Source organism: Ambystoma mexicanum, chromosome 4q (genome assembly GCF_040938575.1).
Source record: "Ambystoma mexicanum isolate Mex_15411 chromosome 4q, UKY_AmexF1_1, whole genome shotgun sequence".
NCBI lineage: Eukaryota > Metazoa > Chordata > Amphibia > Caudata > Ambystomatidae > Ambystoma > Ambystoma mexicanum.
Genome location: NC_090928.1, coordinates 528,191,126 through 528,210,916, shown reverse-complemented (window position 1 = coordinate 528,210,916; position 19,791 = coordinate 528,191,126). Strand labels below are relative to the sequence as shown.

The 19,791-nt window shown below is 38.9% G+C and overlaps 7 non-coding genes across 7 annotated transcripts; all 7 read left to right on the top strand.

Moving 5' to 3' along the window:
• Positions 1–8,581: 8,581 nt before the first annotated feature.
• On the top strand, positions 8,582–8,654 carry TRNAK-CUU (transfer RNA lysine (anticodon CUU)). Its single transcript has one exon. It is a non-coding gene; the product is annotated as a tRNA-Lys (tRNA).
• A 102-nt stretch (positions 8,655–8,756) lies between these two features.
• On the top strand, positions 8,757–8,829 carry TRNAK-CUU (transfer RNA lysine (anticodon CUU)). The gene has a single exon. It is a non-coding gene; the product is annotated as a tRNA-Lys (tRNA).
• A 102-nt stretch (positions 8,830–8,931) lies between these two features.
• Positions 8,932–9,004, top strand: TRNAE-CUC (transfer RNA glutamic acid (anticodon CUC)). Its single transcript has one exon. It is a non-coding gene; the product is annotated as a tRNA-Glu (tRNA).
• Positions 9,005–12,312: 3,308 nt separating this feature from the next.
• Positions 12,313–12,385, top strand: TRNAK-CUU (transfer RNA lysine (anticodon CUU)). Its single transcript has one exon. It is a non-coding gene; the product is annotated as a tRNA-Lys (tRNA).
• A 1,700-nt stretch (positions 12,386–14,085) lies between these two features.
• Positions 14,086–14,158, top strand: TRNAK-CUU (transfer RNA lysine (anticodon CUU)). Its single transcript has one exon. It is a non-coding gene; the product is annotated as a tRNA-Lys (tRNA).
• A 3,051-nt stretch (positions 14,159–17,209) lies between these two features.
• Positions 17,210–17,282, top strand: TRNAK-CUU (transfer RNA lysine (anticodon CUU)). The gene has a single exon. It is a non-coding gene; the product is annotated as a tRNA-Lys (tRNA).
• A 2,380-nt stretch (positions 17,283–19,662) lies between these two features.
• On the top strand, positions 19,663–19,735 carry TRNAK-CUU (transfer RNA lysine (anticodon CUU)). Its single transcript has one exon. It is a non-coding gene; the product is annotated as a tRNA-Lys (tRNA).
• The last annotated feature ends 56 nt before the right edge of the window (positions 19,736–19,791 follow it).

Here is a 19,791-nt window from a genome sequence, read left to right as displayed (position 1 = left end):
TTGTTAACATGCAATATATGAATGCATGTCTGGATGATGTGTAATGGGGCAATACCACACCTTAATGTATTCACTGTAAAAGAAAAAGTATGTATCATCTTACTATAAAATAAAGTGGAGAAAACACAAATAAGACTTTTTTCCGCACAGGTTTAATCGGCTATTTCCTGATATTCTTCAATGCGTTCTGATATTGACTGGTAATTGTGTTTGATACTTTCTTAGACTATTTCTGCCTCTGGCTGATGTGTATTTTCTTTCCAAACTCCACCAGAGCCTATGATTACACAGCATCCTATCTGTGGAAAGCGGCAGTGCAGGGATAGGGAAGAAAACTATAGGCATCCAAAGGAACCCGGCTAGCTCAGTCGGTAGAGCATGAGACTCTTCATTTCAGGGTCGTGGGCGAAAACAACTAAAATTTTAGTGCTTTTTGACCAAAAAAATAGAAATTGAAAGTCTCTTTGCAATATTTTCATTGTTAACATGCAATATATGAATGCATGTCTGGATGATGTGTAATGGGGCAATACCATACCTTAATGTATTCACTGTAAAAGAAAAAGTATGCATCATCTTACTATAAAATAAAGTGGAGAAAACACAAATAAGACTTTTTTCCACACAGGTTTAATCGGCTATTTCCTGATATTCTTCAATGCGTTCTGATATTGACTGGTAATTGTGTTTGATACTTTCTTAGACTATTTCTGCCTCTGGCTGATGTGTATTTTCTTTCCAAACTCCACCAGAGCCTATGATTACACAGCATCCTATCTGTGGAAAGCGGCAGTGCAGGGATAGGGAAGAAAACTATAGGCATCCAAAGGAACCTGGCTAGCTCAGTCGGTAGAGCATGAGACTCTTAATCTCAGGGTCCTGGGTGCGAGCCCCACGTTGGGCGAAAACAACTAAAATTTTAGTGCTTTTTGACCAAAAAAATAGAAATTGAAAGTCTCTTTACAATATTTGCAATATTTTGATTGTTAACATGCAATATATGAATGCATGTCTGGATGATTTGTAATGGGGCAATACCACACCTTAATGTATTCACTGTAAAAGAAAAAGTATGTATCATCTTACTATAAAATAAAGTGGAGAAAACACAAATAAGACTTTTTCCACACAGGTTTAATCGGCTATTTCCTGATATTCTTCAATGCGTTCTGATATTGACTGGTAATTGTGTTTGATACTTTCTTAGACTATTTCTGCCTCTGGCTGATGTGTATTTTCTTTCCAAACTCCACCAGAGCCTATGATTACACAGCATCCTATCTGTGGAAAACGGCAGTGCAGGGATAGAGAAGAAAACTATAGGAATCCAAAGGAGCCCGGCTAGCTCAGTCGGTAGAGCATGAGACTCTTAATCTCAGGGTCGTGGGTGCGAGCCCCACGTTGGGCGAAAACAACTAAAATTTTATTGCTTTTTGACCAAAAAAATAGAAATTGAAAGTCTCTTTACAATATTTGCAATATTTTGATTGTTAACATGCAATATATGAATGCATGTCTGGATGATGTGTAATGGGGCAATACCACACCTTAATGTATTCACTGTAAAAGAAAATGTATGTATCATCTTACTATAAAATGAAGTGGAGAAAACACAAATAAGACTTTTTTCCACACAGGTTTAATCAGCTATTTCCTGATATTCTTCAATGCGTTCTGATATTGACTGGTAATTGTGTTTGATACTTTCTTAGACTATTTCTGCCTCTGGCTGATGTGTATTTTCTTTCCAAACTCCACCAGAGCCTATGATTACACAGCATCCTATCTGTGGAAAACGGCAGTGCAGGGATAGGGAAGAAAACTATAGGTATCCAAAGGAGCCCGGCTAGCTCAGTCGGTAGAGGATGAGACTCTTAATCTCAGGGTTGTGGGTTCGAGCCCCACGTTGGGCAAAAACAACTAAAATTGTAGGACTTTTTGACCAAAAAAATACATCCTATCTGTGGAAAACGGCAGTGCAGGGATAGGGAAGAAAACTATAGGCATCCAAAGGAGCCCGGCTAGCTCAGTCGGTAGAGCATGAGACTCTTAATCTCAGGGTCGTGGGTTTGAGCCCCACGTTGGGCGAAAACAACTAAAACTTTAGTGCTTTTTGACCGAAAAAATAGAAATTGAAAGTCTCTTTACAATATTTGCAATATTTTCATTGTTAACATACAATATATGAATGCATGTCTGGATGATGTGTAATGGGGCAATACCACACCTTAATGTATTCACTGTAAAAGAAAAAGTATGTATCATCTTACTATAAAATAAAGTGGAGAAAACACAAATAAGACTTTTTTCCACACATGTTTAATCGGCTATTTCCTGATATTCTTCAATGCGTTCTGATATTGACTGGTAATTGTGTTTGATACTTTCTTAGACTATTTCTGCCTCTGGCTGATGTGTATTTTCTTTCCAAACTCCACCAGAGCCTATGATTACACAGCATCCTATCTGTGGAAAGCGGCAGTGCAGGGATAGGGAAGAAAACTATAGGCATCCAAAGGAACCTGGCTAGCTCAGTCGGTAGAGCATGAGACTCTTCATTTCAGGGTCGTGGGTTCGAGGCCCGCGTTGGGCGAAAGCAACTAAAATTTTAGTGCTTTTTGACCAAAAAAATAGAAATTGAAAGTCTCTTTGCAATATTTTCATTGTTAACATGCAATATATGAATGCATGTCTGGATGATGTGTAATGGGGCAATACCATACCTTAATGTATTCACTGTAAAAGAAAAAGTATGTATCATCTTACTATAAAATAAAGTGGAGAAAACACAAATAAGACTTTTTTCCACACATGTTTAATCGGCTATTTCCTGATATTCTTCAATGCGTTCTGATATTGACTGGTAATTGTGTTTGATACTTTCTTAGACTATTTCTGCCTCTGGCTGATGTGTATTTTCTTTCCAAACTCCACCAGAGCCTATGATTACACAGCATCCTATCTGTGGAAAGCGGCAGTGCAGGGATAGGGAAGAAAACTATAGGAATCCAAAGGAGCCCGGCTAGCTCAGTCGGTAGACCATGAGACTCTTAATCTCAGGGTCGTGGGTGCGAACCCCACGTTGGCCGAAAACAACTAAAGTTTTAGTGCTTTTTGACCAAAAAAATAGAAATTGAAAGTCTCTTTACAATATTTGCAATATTTTGATTGTTAACATGCAATATATGAATGCATGTCTGGATGATTTGTAATGGGGCAATACCACACCTTAATGTATTCACTGTAAAAGAAAAAGTATGTATCATCTTACTATAAAATAAAGTGGAGAAAACACAAATAAGACTTTTTCCACACAGGTTTAATCGGCTATTTCCTGATATTCTTCAATGCGTTCTGATATTGACTGGTAATTGTGTTTGATACTTTCTTAGACTATTTCTGCCTCTGGCTGATGTGTATTTTCTTTCCAAACTCCACCAGAGCCTATGATTACACAGCATCCTATCTGTGGAAAACGGCAGTGCAGGGATAGAGAAGAAAACTATAGGCATCCAAAGGAGCCCGGCTAGCTCAGTCGGTAGAGCATGAGACTCTTAATCTCAGGGTCGTGGGTGCGAGCCCCACGTTGGGCGAAAACAACTAAAATTTTATTGCTTTTTGACCAAAAAAATAGAAATTGAAAGTCTCTTTACAATATTTGCAATATTTTGATTGTTAACATGCAATATATGAATGCATGTCTGGATGATGTGTAATGGGGCAATACCACACCTTAATGTATTCACTGTAAAAGAAAAAAGTTTGTATCATCTTACTATAAAATGAAGTGGAGAAAACACAAATAAGACTTTTTTCCACACAGGTTTAATCAGCTATTTCCTGATATTCTTCAATGCGTTCTGATATTGACTGGTAATTGTGTTTGATACTTTCTTAGACTATTTCTGCCTCTGGCTGATGTGTATTTTCTTTCCAAACTCCACCAGAGCCTATGATTACACAGCATCCTATCTGTGGAAAACGGCAGTGCAGGGATAGGGAAGAAAACTATAGGTATCCAAAGGAGCCCGGCTAGCTCAGTTGGTAGAGGATGAGACTCTTAATCTCAGGGTTGTGGGTTCGAGCCCCACGTTGGGCAAAAACAGCTAAAATTGTAGGACTTTTTGACCAAAAAAATACATCCTATCTGTGGAAAACGGCAGTGCAGGGATAGGGAAGAAAACTATAGGCATCCAAAGGAGCCCGGCTAGCTCAGTCGGTAGAGCATGAGACTCTTAATCTCAGGGTCATTGGTTTGAGCCCCACGTTGGGCGAAAACAACTAAAACTTTAGTGCTTTTTGACCGAAAAAATAGAAATTGAAAGTCTCTTTACAATATTTGCAATATTTTCATTGTTAACATACAATATATGAATGCATGTCTGGATGATGTGTAATGGGGCAATACCACACCTTAATGTATTCACTGTAAAAGAAAAAGTATGTATCATCTTACTATAAAATAAAGTGGAGAAAACACAAATAAGACTTTTTTCCACACATGTTTAATCGGCTATTTCCTGATATTCTTCAATGCGTTCTGATATTGACTGGTAATTGTGTTTGATACTTTCTTAGACTATTTCTGCCTCTGGCTGATGTGTATTTTCTTTCCAAACTCCACCAGAGCCTATGATTACACAGCATCCTATCTGTGGAAAGCGGCAGTGCAGGGATAGGGAAGAAAACTATAGGCATCCAAAGGAACCTGGCTAGCTCAGTCGGTAGAGCATGAGACTCTTAATCTCAGGGTCCTGGGTGCGAGCCCCACGTTGGGCGAAAACAACTAAAATTTTAGTGCTTTTTGACCAAAAAAATAGAAATTGAAAGTCTCTTTACAATATTTGCAATATTTTGATTGTTAACATGCAATATATGAATGCATGTCTGGATGATTTGTAATGGGGCAATACCACACCTTAATGTATTCACTGTAAAAGAAAAAGTATGTATCATCTTACTATAAAATAAAGTGGAGAAAACACAAATAAGACTTTTTCCACACAGGTTTAATCGGCTATTTCCTGATATTCTTCAATGCGTTCTGATATTGACTGGTAATTGTGTTTGATACTTTCTTAGACTATTTCTGCCTCTGGCTGATGTGTATTTTCTTTCCAAACTCCACCAGAGCCTATGATTACACAGCATCCTATCTGTGGAAAACGGCAGTGCAGGGATAGAGAAGAAAACTATAGGAATCCAAAGGAGCCCGGCTAGCTCAGTCGGTAGAGCATGAGACTCTTAATCTCAGGGTCGTGGGTGCGAGCCCCACGTTGGGCGAAAACAACTAAAATTTTATTGCTTTTTGACCAAAAAAATAGAAATTGAAAGTCTCTTTACAATATTTGCAATATTTTGATTGTTAACATGCAATATATGAATGCATGTCTGGATGATGTGTAATGGGGCAATACCACACCTTAATGTATTCACTGTAAAAGAAAATGTATGTATCATCTTACTATAAAATGAAGTGGAGAAAACACAAATAAGACTTTTTTCCACACAGGTTTAATCAGCTATTTCCTGATATTCTTCAATGCGTTCTGATATTGACTGGTAATTGTGTTTGATACTTTCTTAGACTATTTCTGCCTCTGGCTGATGTGTATTTTCTTTCCAAACTCCACCAGAGCCTATGATTACACAGCATCCTATCTGTGGAAAACGGCAGTGCAGGGATAGGGAAGAAAACTATAGGTATCCAAAGGAGCCCGGCTAGCTCAGTCGGTAGAGGATGAGACTCTTAATCTCAGGGTTGTGGGTTCGAGCCCCACGTTGGGCAAAAACAACTAAAATTGTAGGACTTTTTGACCAAAAAAATACATCCTATCTGTGGAAAACGGCAGTGCAGGGATAGGGAAGAAAACTATAGGCATCCAAAGGAGCCCGGCTAGCTCAGTCGGTAGAGCATGAGACTCTTAATCTCAGGGTCGTGGGTTTGAGCCCCACGTTGGGCGAAAACAACTAAAACTTTAGTGCTTTTTGACCGAAAAAATAGAAATTGAAAGTCTCTTTACAATATTTGCAATATTTTCATTGTTAACATACAATATATGAATGCATGTCTGGATGATGTGTAATGGGGCAATACCACACCTTAATGTATTCACTGTAAAAGAAAAAGTATGTATCATCTTACTATAAAATAAAGTGGAGAAAACACAAATAAGACTTTTTTCCACACATGTTTAATCGGCTATTTCCTGATATTCTTCAATGCGTTCTGATATTGACTGGTAATTGTGTTTGATACTTTCTTAGACTATTTCTGCCTCTGGCTGATGTGTATTTTCTTTCCAAACTCCACCAGAGCCTATGATTACACAGCATCCTATCTGTGGAAAGCGGCAGTGCAGGGATAGGGAAGAAAACTATAGGCATCCAAAGGAACCTGGCTAGCTCAGTCGGTAGAGCATGAGACTCTTCATTTCAGGGTCGTGGGTTCGAGGCCCGCGTTGGGCGAAAGCAACTAAAATTTTAGTGCTTTTTGACCAAAAAAATAGAAATTGAAAGTCTCTTTGCAATATTTTCATTGTTAACATGCAATATATGAATGCATGTCTGGATGATGTGTAATGGGGCAATACCATACCTTAATGTATTCACTGTAAAAGAAAAAGTATGTATCATCTTACTATAAAATAAAGTGGAGAAAACACAAATAAGACTTTTTTCCACACATGTTTAATCGGCTATTTCCTGATATTCTTCAATGCGTTCTGATATTGACTGGTAATTGTGTTTGATACTTTCTTAGACTATTTCTGCCTCTGGCTGATGTGTATTTTCTTTCCAAACTCCACCAGAGCCTATGATTACACAGCATCCTATCTGTGGAAAGCGGCAGTGCAGGGATAGGGAAGAAAACTATAGGAATCCAAAGGAGCCCGGCTAGCTCAGTCGGTAGACCATGAGACTCTTAATCTCAGGGTCGTGGGTGCGAACCCCACGTTGGCCGAAAACAACTAAAGTTTTAGTGCTTTTTGACCAAAAAAATAGAAATTGAAAGTCTCTTTACAATATTTGCAATATTTTGATTGTTAACATGCAATATATGAATGCATGTCTGGATGATTTGTAATGGGGCAATACCACACCTTAATGTATTCACTGTAAAAGAAAAAGTATGTATCATCTTACTATAAAATAAAGTGGAGAAAACACAAATAAGACTTTTTCCACACAGGTTTAATCGGCTATTTCCTGATATTCTTCAATGCGTTCTGATATTGACTGGTAATTGTGTTTGATACTTTCTTAGACTATTTCTGCCTCTGGCTGATGTGTATTTTCTTTCCAAACTCCACCAGAGCCTATGATTACACAGCATCCTATCTGTGGAAAACGGCAGTGCAGGGATAGAGAAGAAAACTATAGGCATCCAAAGGAGCCCGGCTAGCTCAGTCGGTAGAGCATGAGACTCTTAATCTCAGGGTCGTGGGTGCGAGCCCCACGTTGGGCGAAAACAACTAAAATTTTATTGCTTTTTGACCAAAAAAATAGAAATTGAAAGTCTCTTTACAATATTTGCAATATTTTGATTGTTAACATGCAATATATGAATGCATGTCTGGATGATGTGTAATGGGGCAATACCACACCTTAATGTATTCACTGTAAAAGAAAAAAGTTTGTATCATCTTACTATAAAATGAAGTGGAGAAAACACAAATAAGACTTTTTTCCACACAGGTTTAATCAGCTATTTCCTGATATTCTTCAATGCGTTCTGATATTGACTGGTAATTGTGTTTGATACTTTCTTAGACTATTTCTGCCTCTGGCTGATGTGTATTTTCTTTCCAAACTCCACCAGAGCCTATGATTACACAGCATCCTATCTGTGGAAAACGGCAGTGCAGGGATAGGGAAGAAAACTATAGGTATCCAAAGGAGCCCGGCTAGCTCAGTTGGTAGAGGATGAGACTCTTAATCTCAGGGTTGTGGGTTCGAGCCCCACGTTGGGCAAAAACAGCTAAAATTGTAGGACTTTTTGACCAAAAAAATACATCCTATCTGTGGAAAACGGCAGTGCAGGGATAGGGAAGAAAACTATAGGCATCCAAAGGAGCCCGGCTAGCTCAGTCGGTAGAGCATGAGACTCTTAATCTCAGGGTCATTGGTTTGAGCCCCACGTTGGGCGAAAACAACTAAAACTTTAGTGCTTTTTGACCGAAAAAATAGAAATTGAAAGTCTCTTTACAATATTTGCAATATTTTCATTGTTAACATACAATATATGAATGCATGTCTGGATGATGTGTAATGGGGCAATACCACACCTTAATGTATTCACTGTAAAAGAAAAAGTATGTATCATCTTACTATAAAATAAAGTGGAGAAAACACAAATAAGACTTTTTTCCACACATGTTTAATCGGCTATTTCCTGATATTCTTCAATGCGTTCTGATATTGACTGGTAATTGTGTTTGATACTTTCTTAGACTATTTCTGCCTCTGGCTGATGTGTATTTTCTTTCCAAACTCCACCAGAGCCTATGATTACACAGCATCCTATCTGTGGAAAGCGGCAGTGCAGGGATAGGGAAGAAAACTATAGGCATCCAAAGGAGCCCGGCTAGCTCAGTCGGTAGAGCATGAGACTCTTAATCTCAGGGTCGTGGGTTCGAGCCCCACGTTGGGCGAAAACAACTAATATTTTAGTGCTTTTTGACCAAAAAAATACATCCTATCTGTGGAAAACGGCAGTGCAGGGATAGGGAAGAAAATTATAGGTATCAAAAGGAGCCCGGCTAGCTCAGTCGGTAGAGCATGAGACTCTTAATCTCAGGGTCGTGGGTTCGAGCCCCACGTTGGGCGAAAACAACTAAAATTGTAGTGCTTTTTGACCAAAAAAATACATCCTATCTGTGGAAAACGGCAGTGCAGGGATAGGGAAGAAAACTATAGGTATCCAAAGGAGCCCGGCTAGCTCAGTCGGTAGAGCATGAGACTCTCAATCTCAGGGTCGTGGGTTCAAGCCCCACGTTGGGCGAAAACAACTAAAATTTTAGTGCTTTTTGACCAAAAAAATTGAAATTGAAAGTCTATTTACAATATTTGCAATATTTTGATTGTTAACATGCAATATATGAATGCATGTCTGGATGATGTGTAATGGGGCAATACCACACCTTAATGTATTCACTGTAAAAGAAAAAGTATGTATCATCTTACTATAAAATAAAGTGGAGAAAACACAAATAATACTTTTTTCCACACAGGTTTAATCGGCTTTTTCCTGATATTCTTCAATGCGTTCTGATATTGACTGGTAATTGTGTTTGATACTTTCTAAGACTATTTCTGCCTCTGGCTGATGTGTATTTTCTTTCCAAACTCCACCAGAGCCTATGATTACACAGCATCCTATCTGTGGAAAGCGGCAGTACAGGGATAGGGAAGAAAACTATAGACATCCAAAGGAGCCCGGCTAGCTCAGTCGGTAGAGCATGAGACTCTTAATCTCAGGGTCGTGGGTGCGAACCCCACGTTGGGCGAAAACAACTAAAATTTTAGTGCTTTTTGACCAAAAAAATAGAAATTGAAAGTCTCTTTACAATATTTGCAATATTTTGATTGTTAACATGCAATATATGAATGCATGTCTGGATGATGTGTAATGGGGCAATACCACACCTTAATGTATTCACTGTAAAAGAAAAAGTATGTATCATCTTACTATAAAATAAAGTGGAGAAAACACAAATAAGACTTTTTTCCACACAGGTTTAATCGGCTATTTCCTGATATTCTTCAATGCGTTCTGATATTGACTGGTAATTGTGTTTGATACTTTCTTAGACTATTTCTGCCTCTGGCTGATGTGTATTTTCTTTCCAAACTCCACCAGAGCCTATGATTACACAGCATCCTATCTGTGGAAAGCGGCAGTGCAGGGATAGGGAAGAAAACTATAGACATCCAAAGGAGCCTGGCTAGCTCAGTCGGTAGAGCATGAGACTCTTAATCTCAGGGTCGTGGGTGAGAACCCCACGTTGGGCGAAAACAACTAAAATTTTAGTGCTTTTTGACCAAAAAAATAGAAATTGAAAGTCTCTTTACAATATTTGCAATATTTTGATTGTTAACATGCAATATATGAATGCATGTCTGGATGATGTGTAATGGGGCAATACCACACCTTAATGTATTCACTGTAAAATAAAAAGTATGTATCATCTTACTATAAAATAAAGTGGAGAAAACACAAATAAGACTTTTTTCCACACAGGTTTAATCAGCTATTTTCCTGATATTCTTCAATGCGTTCTGATATTGACTGGTAATTGTGTTTGATACTTTCTTAGACTATTTCTGCCTCTGGCTGATGTGTATTTTCTTTCCAAACTCCACCAGAGCCTATGATTACACAGCATCCTATCTCTGGAAAACGGCAGTGCAGGGATAGGGAAGAAAACTATAGGTATCCAAAGGAGCCCTGCGAGCTCAGTCGGTAGAGCATGAGACTCTTAATCTCAGGGTTGTGTGTTCGAGCCCCACGTTGGGCGAAAACAACTAAAATTGTAGGACTTTTTGACCAAAAAAATACATCCTATCTGTGGAAAACAGCAGTGCAGGGATAGGGAAGAAAACTATAGGCATCCAAAGGAGCCCGGCTAGCTCGGTCGGAAGAGCATGAGACTCTTAATCTCAGGGTCGTGGGTTTGAGCCCCACGTTGGGCGAAAACAACTAAAATTTTAGTGCTTTTTGACCAAAAAAATAGAAATTGAAAGTCTCTTTACAATATTTGCAATATTTTCATTGTTAACATGCAATATATGAATGCATGTCTGGATGATGTGTAATGGGGCAATACCACACCTTAATGTATTCACTGTAAAAGAAAAAGTATGTATCATCTTACTATAAAATAAAGTGGAGAAAACACAAATAATACTTTTTTCCACACAGGTTTAATCGGCTATTTCCTGATATTCTTCAATGCGTTCTGATATTGACTGGTAATTGTGTTTGATACTTTCTTAGACTATTTCTGCCTCTGGCTGATGTGTATTTTCTTTCCAAACTCCACCAGAGCCTATGATTACACAGCATCCTATCTGTGGAAAGCGGCAGTGCAGGGATAGGGAAGAAAACTATAGACATCCAAAGGAGCCCGGCTAGCTCAGTCGGTAGAGCATGAGACTCTTAATCTCAGGGTCGTGGGTGCGAACCCCACGTTGGGCGAAAACAACTAAAATTTTAGTGCTTTTTGACCAAAAAAATAGAAATTGAAAGTCTCTTTACAATATTTGCAATATTTTGATTGTTAACATGCAATATATGAATGCATGTCTGGATGATGTGTAATGGGGCAATACCACACCTTAATGTATTCACTGTAAAAGAAAAAGTATGTATCATCTTACTATAAAATAAAGTGGAGAAAACACAAATAAGACTTTTTTCCACACAGGTTTAATCGGCTATTTCCTGATATTCTTCAATGCGTTCTGATATTGACTGGTAATTGTGTTTGATACTTTCTTAGACTATTTCTGCCTCTGGCTGATGTGTATTTTCTTTCCAAACTCCACCAGAGCCTATGATTACACAGCATCCTATCTGTGGAAAACGGCAGTGCAGGGATAGGGAAGAAAACTATAGGTATCCAAAGGAGCCCAGCGAGCTCAGTCGGTAGAGCATGAGACTCTTAATCTCAGGGTTGTGGGTTCGAGCCCCATGTTGGGCGAAAACAACTAAAATTGTAGGACTTTTTGACCAAAAAAATACATCCTATCTGTGGAAAACAGCAGTGCAGGGATAGGGAAGAAAACTATAGGCATCCAAATGAGCCCGGCTAGCTCGGTCGGAAGAGCATGAGACTCTTAATCTCAGGGTCGTGGGTTTGAGCCCCACGTTGGGCGAAAACAACTAAAATTTTAGTGCTTTTTGACCAAAAAAATAGAAATTGAAAGTCTCTTTACAATATTTGCAATATTTTCATTGTTAACATGCAATATATGAATGCATGTCTGGATGATGTGTAATGGGGCAATACCACACCTTAATGTATTCACTGTAAAAGAAAAAGTATGTATCATCTTACTATAAAATAAAGTGGAGAAAACACAAATAAGACTTTTTTCCACACATGTTTAATCGGCTATTTCCTGATATTCTTCAATGCGTTCTGATATTGACTGGTAATTGTGTTTGATACTTTCTTAGACTATTTCTGCCTCTGGCTGATGTGTATTTTCTTTCCAAACTCCACCAGAGCCTATGATTACACAGCATCCTATCTGTGGAAAGCGGCAGTGCAGGGATAGGGAAGAAAACTATAGGCGTCCAAAGGAGCCCGGCTAGCTCAGTCGGTAGAGCATGAGACTCTTAATCTCAGGGTCGTGGGTTCGAGCCCCACGTTGGGCGAAAACAGCTAAAATTTTAGTGCTTTTTGACCAAAAAAATAGAAATTGAAAGTCTCTTTACAATATTTGCAATATTTTGATTGTTAACATGCAATATATGAATGCATGTCTGGATGATGTGTAATGGGGCAATACCACACCTTAATGTATTCACTGTAAAAGAAAAAGTATGTATCATCTTACTATAAAATAAAGTGGAGAAAACACAAATAAGACTTTTTTCCACACAGGTTTAATCGGCTATTTCCTGATATTCTTCAATGCGTTCTGATATTGACTGGTAATTGTGTTTGATACTTTCTTAGACTATTTCTGCCTCTGGCTGATGTGTATTTTCTTTCCAAACTCCACCAGAGCCTATGATTACTCAGCATCCTATCTGTGGAAAACGGCAGTGCAGGGATAGGGAAGAAAACTAGAGGCATCCAAAGGAGCCCGGCTAGCTCAGTCGGTAGCGCGTGCGACTCTTAATCTCAGGGTCGTGGGTTCGAGCCCACGTTGGACGAAAACAACTAAAATTGTAGTGCTTTTTGACCAAAAAAATACATCCTATCTGTGGAAAGCGGCAGTGCAGGGATAGGGAACAAAACGTTGGGCGAAAACAAGTAAAATTTTAGTGCTTTTTGACCAAAAAAATAGAAATTGAAAGTCTCTTTACAATATTTGCAATATTTTCATTGTTAACATGCAATATATGAATGCATGTCTGGATGATGTGTAATGGGGCAATACCACACCTTAATGTATTCACTGTAAAAGAAAAAGTATGTATCATCCTACTATAAAATAAAGTGGAGAAAACACAAATAAGACTTTTTTCCACACATGTTTAATCGGCTATTTCCTGATATTCTTCAATGCGTTCTGATATTGACTGGTAATTGTGTTTGATACTTTCTTAGACTATTTCTGCCTCTGGCTGATGTGTATTTTCTTTCCAAACTCCACCAGAGCCTATGATTACACAGCATCCTATCTGTGGAAAGCGGCAGTGCAGGGATAGGGAAGAAAACTAAAGGCATCCAAAGGAGCCTGGCTAGCTCAGTCGGTAGAGCATGAGACTCTTAATCACAGGGTCGTGGGTTCGAGCCCCATGTTGGGCGAAAACAACTAAAATTGTAGTGCTTTTTGACCAAAAAAATACATCCTATCTGTGGAAAACGGCAGTGCAGGGATAGGGAAGAAAACTATAGGCATCCAAAAGAGCCCGGCTAGCTCAGTACGTAGAGCATGAGACTCTTAATCTCAGGGTCGTGGGTTCGAGCCCCACGTTGGGCGAAAACAACTAAAATTGTAGTGCTTTTTGACCAAAAAAATAGAAAGTGAAAGTCTCTTTGCAATATTTTCATTGTTAACATGCAATATATGAATGCATGTCTGGATGATGTGTAATGGGGCAATACCACACCTTAATGTATTCACTGTAAAAGAAAAAGTATGTATCATCCTACTATAAAATAAAGTGGAGAAAACACAAATAAGACTTTTTTCCACACAGGTTTAATCGGCTATTTCCTGATATTCTTCAATGCGTTCTGATATTGACTGGTAATTGTGTTTGATACTTTCTTAGACTATTTCTGCCTCTGGCTGATGTGTATTTTCTTTCCAAACTCCACCAGAGCCTATGATTACACAGCATCCTATCTGTGGAAAGCGGCAGTGCAGGGATAGGGAAGAAAACTATAGGCATCCAAAGGAGCCCGGCTAGCTCAGTCGGTAGAGCATGAGACTCTTAATCTCAGGGTCGTGGGTTCGAGCCCCACGTTGGGCAAAAACAACTAAAATTGTAGTGCTTTTTGACCAAAAAAATAGAAAGTGAAAGTCTCTTTGCAATATTTTCATTGTTAACATGCAATATATGAATGCATGTCTGGATGATGTGTAATGGGGCAATACCACACCTTAATGTATTCACTGTAAAAGAAAAAGTATGTATCATCCTACTATAAAATAAAGTGGAGAAAACACAAATAAGACTTTTTTCCACACAGGTTTAATCGGCTATTTCCTGATATTCTTCAATGCGTTCTGATATTGACTGGTAATTGTGTTTGATACTTTCTTAGACTATTTCTGCCTCTGGCTGATGTGTATTTTCTTTCCAAACTCCACCAGAGCCTATGATTACACAGCATCCTATCTGTGGAAAACGGCAGTGCAGGGATAGGGAAGAAAACTATAGGCATCCAAAGGAGTCCGACTAGCTCAGTCGGTAGAGCATGAGACTCTTAATCTCAGGGTCGTGGGTTCGAGCCCCACGTTGGGCGAAAACAGCTAAAATTTTAGTGCTTTTTGACCAAAAAAATAGAAATTGAAAGTCTCTTTACAATATTTGCAATATTTTGATTGTTAACATGCAATATATGAATGCATGTCTGGATGATGTGTAATGGGGCAATACCACACCTTAATGTATTCACTGTAAAAGAAAAAGTATGTATCATCCTACTATAAAATAAAGTGGAGAAAACACAAATAAGACTTTTTTCCACACAGGTTTAATCGGCTATTTCCTGATATTCTTCAATGCGTTCTGATATTGACTGGTAATTGTGTTTGATACTTTCTTAGACTATTTCTGCCTCTGGCTGATGTGTATTTTCTTTCCAAACTCCACCAGAGCCTATGATTACTCAGCATCCTATCTGTGGAAAACGGCAGTGCAGGGATAGGGAAGAAAACTAGAGGCATCCAAAGGAGCCCGGCTAGCTCAGTCGGTAGCGCGTGCGACTCTTAATCTCAGGGTCGTGGGTTCGAGCCCACGTTGGACGAAAACAACTAAAATTGTAGTGCTTTTTGACCAAAAAAATACATCCTATCTGTGGAAAGCGGCAGTGCAGGGATAGGGAACAAAACGTTGGGCGAAAACAAGTAAAATTTTAGTGCTTTTTGACCAAAAAAATAGAAATTGAAAGTCTCTTTACAATATTTGCAATATTTTCATTGTTAACATGCAATATATGAATGCATGTCTGGATGATGTGTAATGGGGCAATACCACACCTTAATGTATTCACTGTAAAAGAAAAAGTATGTATCATCCTACTATAAAATAAAGTGGAGAAAACACAAATAAGACTTTTTTCCACACAGGTTTAATCAGCTATTTCCTGATATTCTTCAATGCGTTCTGATATTGACTGGTAATTGTGTTTGATACTTTCGTAGACTATTTCTGCCTCTGGCTGATGTGTATTTTCTTTCCAAACTCCACCAGAGCCTATGATTACACAGCATCCTATCTGTGGAAAACGGCAGTGCAGGGATAGGGAAGAAAGCTATAGGTATCCAAAGGAGCCCGGCGAGCTCAGTCGGTAGAGCATGAGACTCTTAATCTCAGGGTCGTGGGTTCGAGCCCCACGTTGGGTGAAAACAACTAAAATTGTAGTGCTTTTTGACCAAAAAAATACATCCTATCTGTGGAAAACGGCAGTGCAGGGATAGGGAAGAAAACTATAGGCATCCAAAGGAGCCCGGCTAGCTCAGTACGTAGAGCATGAGACTCTTAATCTCAGGGTCGTGGGTTCGAGACCCACGTTGGGCGAAAACAACTAAAATTGTAGTGCTTTTTGAACAAAAAAATACATCCTGTCTGTGGAAAACGGCAGTGCAGGGATAGGGAAGAAAACTATAGGCATCCAAAGGAGCCCGGCTAGCTCAGTACGTAGTGCATGAGACTCTTAATCTCAGGGTCGTGGGTTCGAGCCCCACGTTGGGCGAAAACAACTAAAATTTTAGTGTTTTTTGACCAAAAAAATAGAAATTGAAAGTCTCTTTACAATATATGCAATATTTTGATTGTTAACATGCAATATATGAATGCATGTCTGGATGATGTGTAATGGGGCAATACCACACCTTAATGTATTCACTGTAAAAGAAAAAGTATGTATCATCTTACTATAAAATAAAGTGGAGAAAACACAAATAAGACTTTTTTCCACACATGTTTAATCGGCTATTTCCTGATATTCTTCAATGCGTTCTGATATTGACTGGTAATTGTGTTTGATACTTTCTTAGACTATTTCTGCCTCTGGCTGATGTGTATTTTCTTTCCAAACTCCACCAGAGCCTATGATTACACAGCATCCTATCTGTGGAAAGCGGCAGTGCAGGGATAGGGAAGAAAACTAAAGGCATCCAAAGGAGCCTGGCTAGCTCAGTCGGTAGAGCATGAGACTCTTAATCACAGGGTCGTGGGTTCGAGCCCCATGTTGGGCGAAAACAACTAAAATTGTAGTGCTTTTTGACCAAAAAAATACATCCTATCTGTGGAAAACGGCAGTGCAGGGATAGGGAAGAAAACTATAGGCATCCAAAAGAGCCCGGCTAGCTCAGTACGTAGAGCATGAGACTCTTAATCTCAGGGTCGTGGGTTCGAGCCCCACGTTGGGCGAAAACAACTAAAATTGTAGTGCTTTTTGACCAAAAAAATAGAAAGTGAAAGTCTCTTTGCAATATTTTCATTGTTAACATGCAATATATGAATGCATGTCTGGATGATGTGTAATGGGGCAATACCACACCTTAATGTATTCACTGTAAAAGAAAAAGTATGTATCATCCTACTATAAAATAAAGTGGAGAAAACACAAATAAGACTTTTTTCCACACAGGTTTAATCGGCTATTTCCTGATATTCTTCAATGCGTTCTGATATTGACTGGTAATTGTGTTTGATACTTTCTTAGACTATTTCTGCCTCTGGCTGATGTGTATTTTCTTTCCAAACTCCACCAGAGCCTATGATTACACAGCATCGTATCTGTGGAAAGCGGCAGTGCAGGGATAGGGAAGAAAACTATAGGCATCCAAAGGAGCCCGGCTAGCTCAGTCGGTAGAGCATGAGACTCTTAATCTCAGGGTCGTGGGTTCGAGCCCCACGTTGGGCAAAAACAACTAAAATTGTAGTGCTTTTTGACCAAAAAAATAGAAAGTGAAAGTCTCTTTGCAATATTTTCATTGTTAACATGCAATATATGAATGCATGTCTGGATGATGTGTAATGGGGCAATACCACACCTTAATGTATTCACTGTAAAAGAAAAAGTATGTATCATCCTACTATAAAATAAAGTGGAGAAAACACAAATAAGACTTTTTTCCACACAGGTTTAATCGGCTATTTCCTGATATTCTTCAATGCGTTCTGATATTGACTGGTAATTGTGTTTGATACTTTCTTAGACTATTTCTGCCTCTGGCTGATGTGTATTTTCTTTCCAAACTCCACCAGAGCCTATGATTACACAGCATCCTATCTGTGGAAAACGGCAGTGCAGGGATAGGGAAGAAAACTATAGGCATCCAAAGGAGTCCGACTAGCTCAGTCGGTAGAGCATGAGACTCTTAATCTCAGGGTCGTGGGTTCGAGCCCCACGTTGGGCGAAAACAGCTAAAATTTTAGTGCTTTTTGACCAAAAAAATAGAAATTGAAAGTCTCTTTACAATATTTGCAATATTTTGATTGTTAACATGCAATATATGAATGCATGTCTGGATGATGTGTAATGGGGCAATACCACACCTTAATGTATTCACTGTAAAAGAAAAAGTATGTATCATCCTACTATAAAATAAAGTGGAGAAAACACAAATAAGACTTTTTTCCACACAGGTTTAATCGGCTATTTCCTGATATTCTTCAATGCGTTCTGATATTGACTGGTAATTGTGTTTGATACTTTCTTAGACTATTTCTGCCTCTGGCTGATGTGTATTTTCTTTCCAAACTCCACCAGAGCCTATGATTACTCAGCATCCTATCTGTGGAAAACGGCAGTGCAGGGATAGGGAAGAAAACTAGAGGCATCCAAAGGAGCCCGGCTAGCTCAGTCGGTAGCGCGTGCGACTCTTAATCTCAGGGTCGTGGGTTCGAGCCCACGTTGGACGAAAACAACTAAAATTGTAGTGCTTTTTGACCAAAAAAATACATCCTATCTGTGGAAAGCGGCAGTGCAGGGATAGGGAACAAAACGTTGGGCGAAAACAAGTAAAATTTTAGTGCTTTTTGACCAAAAAAATAGAAATTGAAAGTCTCTTTACAATATTTGCAATATTTTCATTGTTAACATGCAATATATGAATGCATGTCTGGATGATGTGTAATGGGGCAATACCACACCTTAATGTATTCACTGTAAAAGAAAAAGTATGTATCATCCTACTATAAAATAAAGTGGAGAAAACACAAATAAGACTTTTTTCCACACATGTTTAATCGGCTATTTCCTGATATTCTTCAATGCGTTCTGATATTGACTGGTAATTGTGTTTGATACTTTCTTAGACTATTTCTGCCTCTGGCTGATGTGTATTTTCTTTCCAAACTCCACCAGAGCCTATGATTACACAGCATCCTATCTGTGGAAAGCGGCAGTGCAGGGATAGGGAAGAAAACTAAAGGCATCCAAAGGAGCCTGGCTAGCTCAGTCGGTAGAGCATGAGACTCTTAATCACAGGGTCGTGGGTTCGAGCCCCATGTTGGGCGAAAACAACTAAAATTGTAGTGCTTTTTGACCAAAAAAATACATCCTATCTGTGGAAAACGGCAGTGCAGGGATAGGGAAGAAAACTATAGGCATCCAAAAGAGCCCGGCTAGCTCAGTACGTAGAGCATGAGACTCTTAATCTCAGGGTCGTGGGTTCGAGCCCCACGTTGGGCGAAAACAACTAAAATTGTAGTGCTTTTTGACCAAAAAAATACATCCTGTCTGTGGAAAACGGCAGTGCAGGGATAGGGAAGAAAACTATAGGCATCCAAAGGAGCCCGGCTAGCTCAGTACGTAGCGCATGAGACTCTTAATCTCAGGGTCGTGGGTTCGAGCCCCACGTTGGGCGAAAACAACTAAAATTTTAGTGTTTTTTGACCAAAAAAATAGAAATTGAAAGTCTCTTTACAATATATGCAATATTTTGATTGTTAACATGCAATATATGAATGCATGTCTGGATGATGTGTAATGGGGCAATACCACACCTTAATGTATTCACTGTAAAAGAAAAAGTATGTATCATCTTACTATAAAATAAAGTGGAGAAAACACAAATAAGACTTTTTTCCACACAGGTTTAATCGGCTATTTCCTGATATTCTTTAATGCGTTCTGATATTGACTGGTAATTGTGTTTGATACTTTCTTAGACTATTTCTGCCTCTGGCTGATGTGTATTTTCTTTCCAAACTCCACCAGAGCCTATGATTACACAGCATCCTATCTGTGGAAAGCGGCAGTGCAGGGATAGGGAAGAAAACTATAGGCATCCAAAGGAGCCCGGCTAGCTCAGTCGGTAGAGCATGAGACTCTTAATCTCAGGGTCGTGGGTTCGAGCCCCACGTTGGGCGAAAACAACTAAAATTTTAGTGCTTTTTGACCAAAAAAATAGAAATTGAAAGTCTCT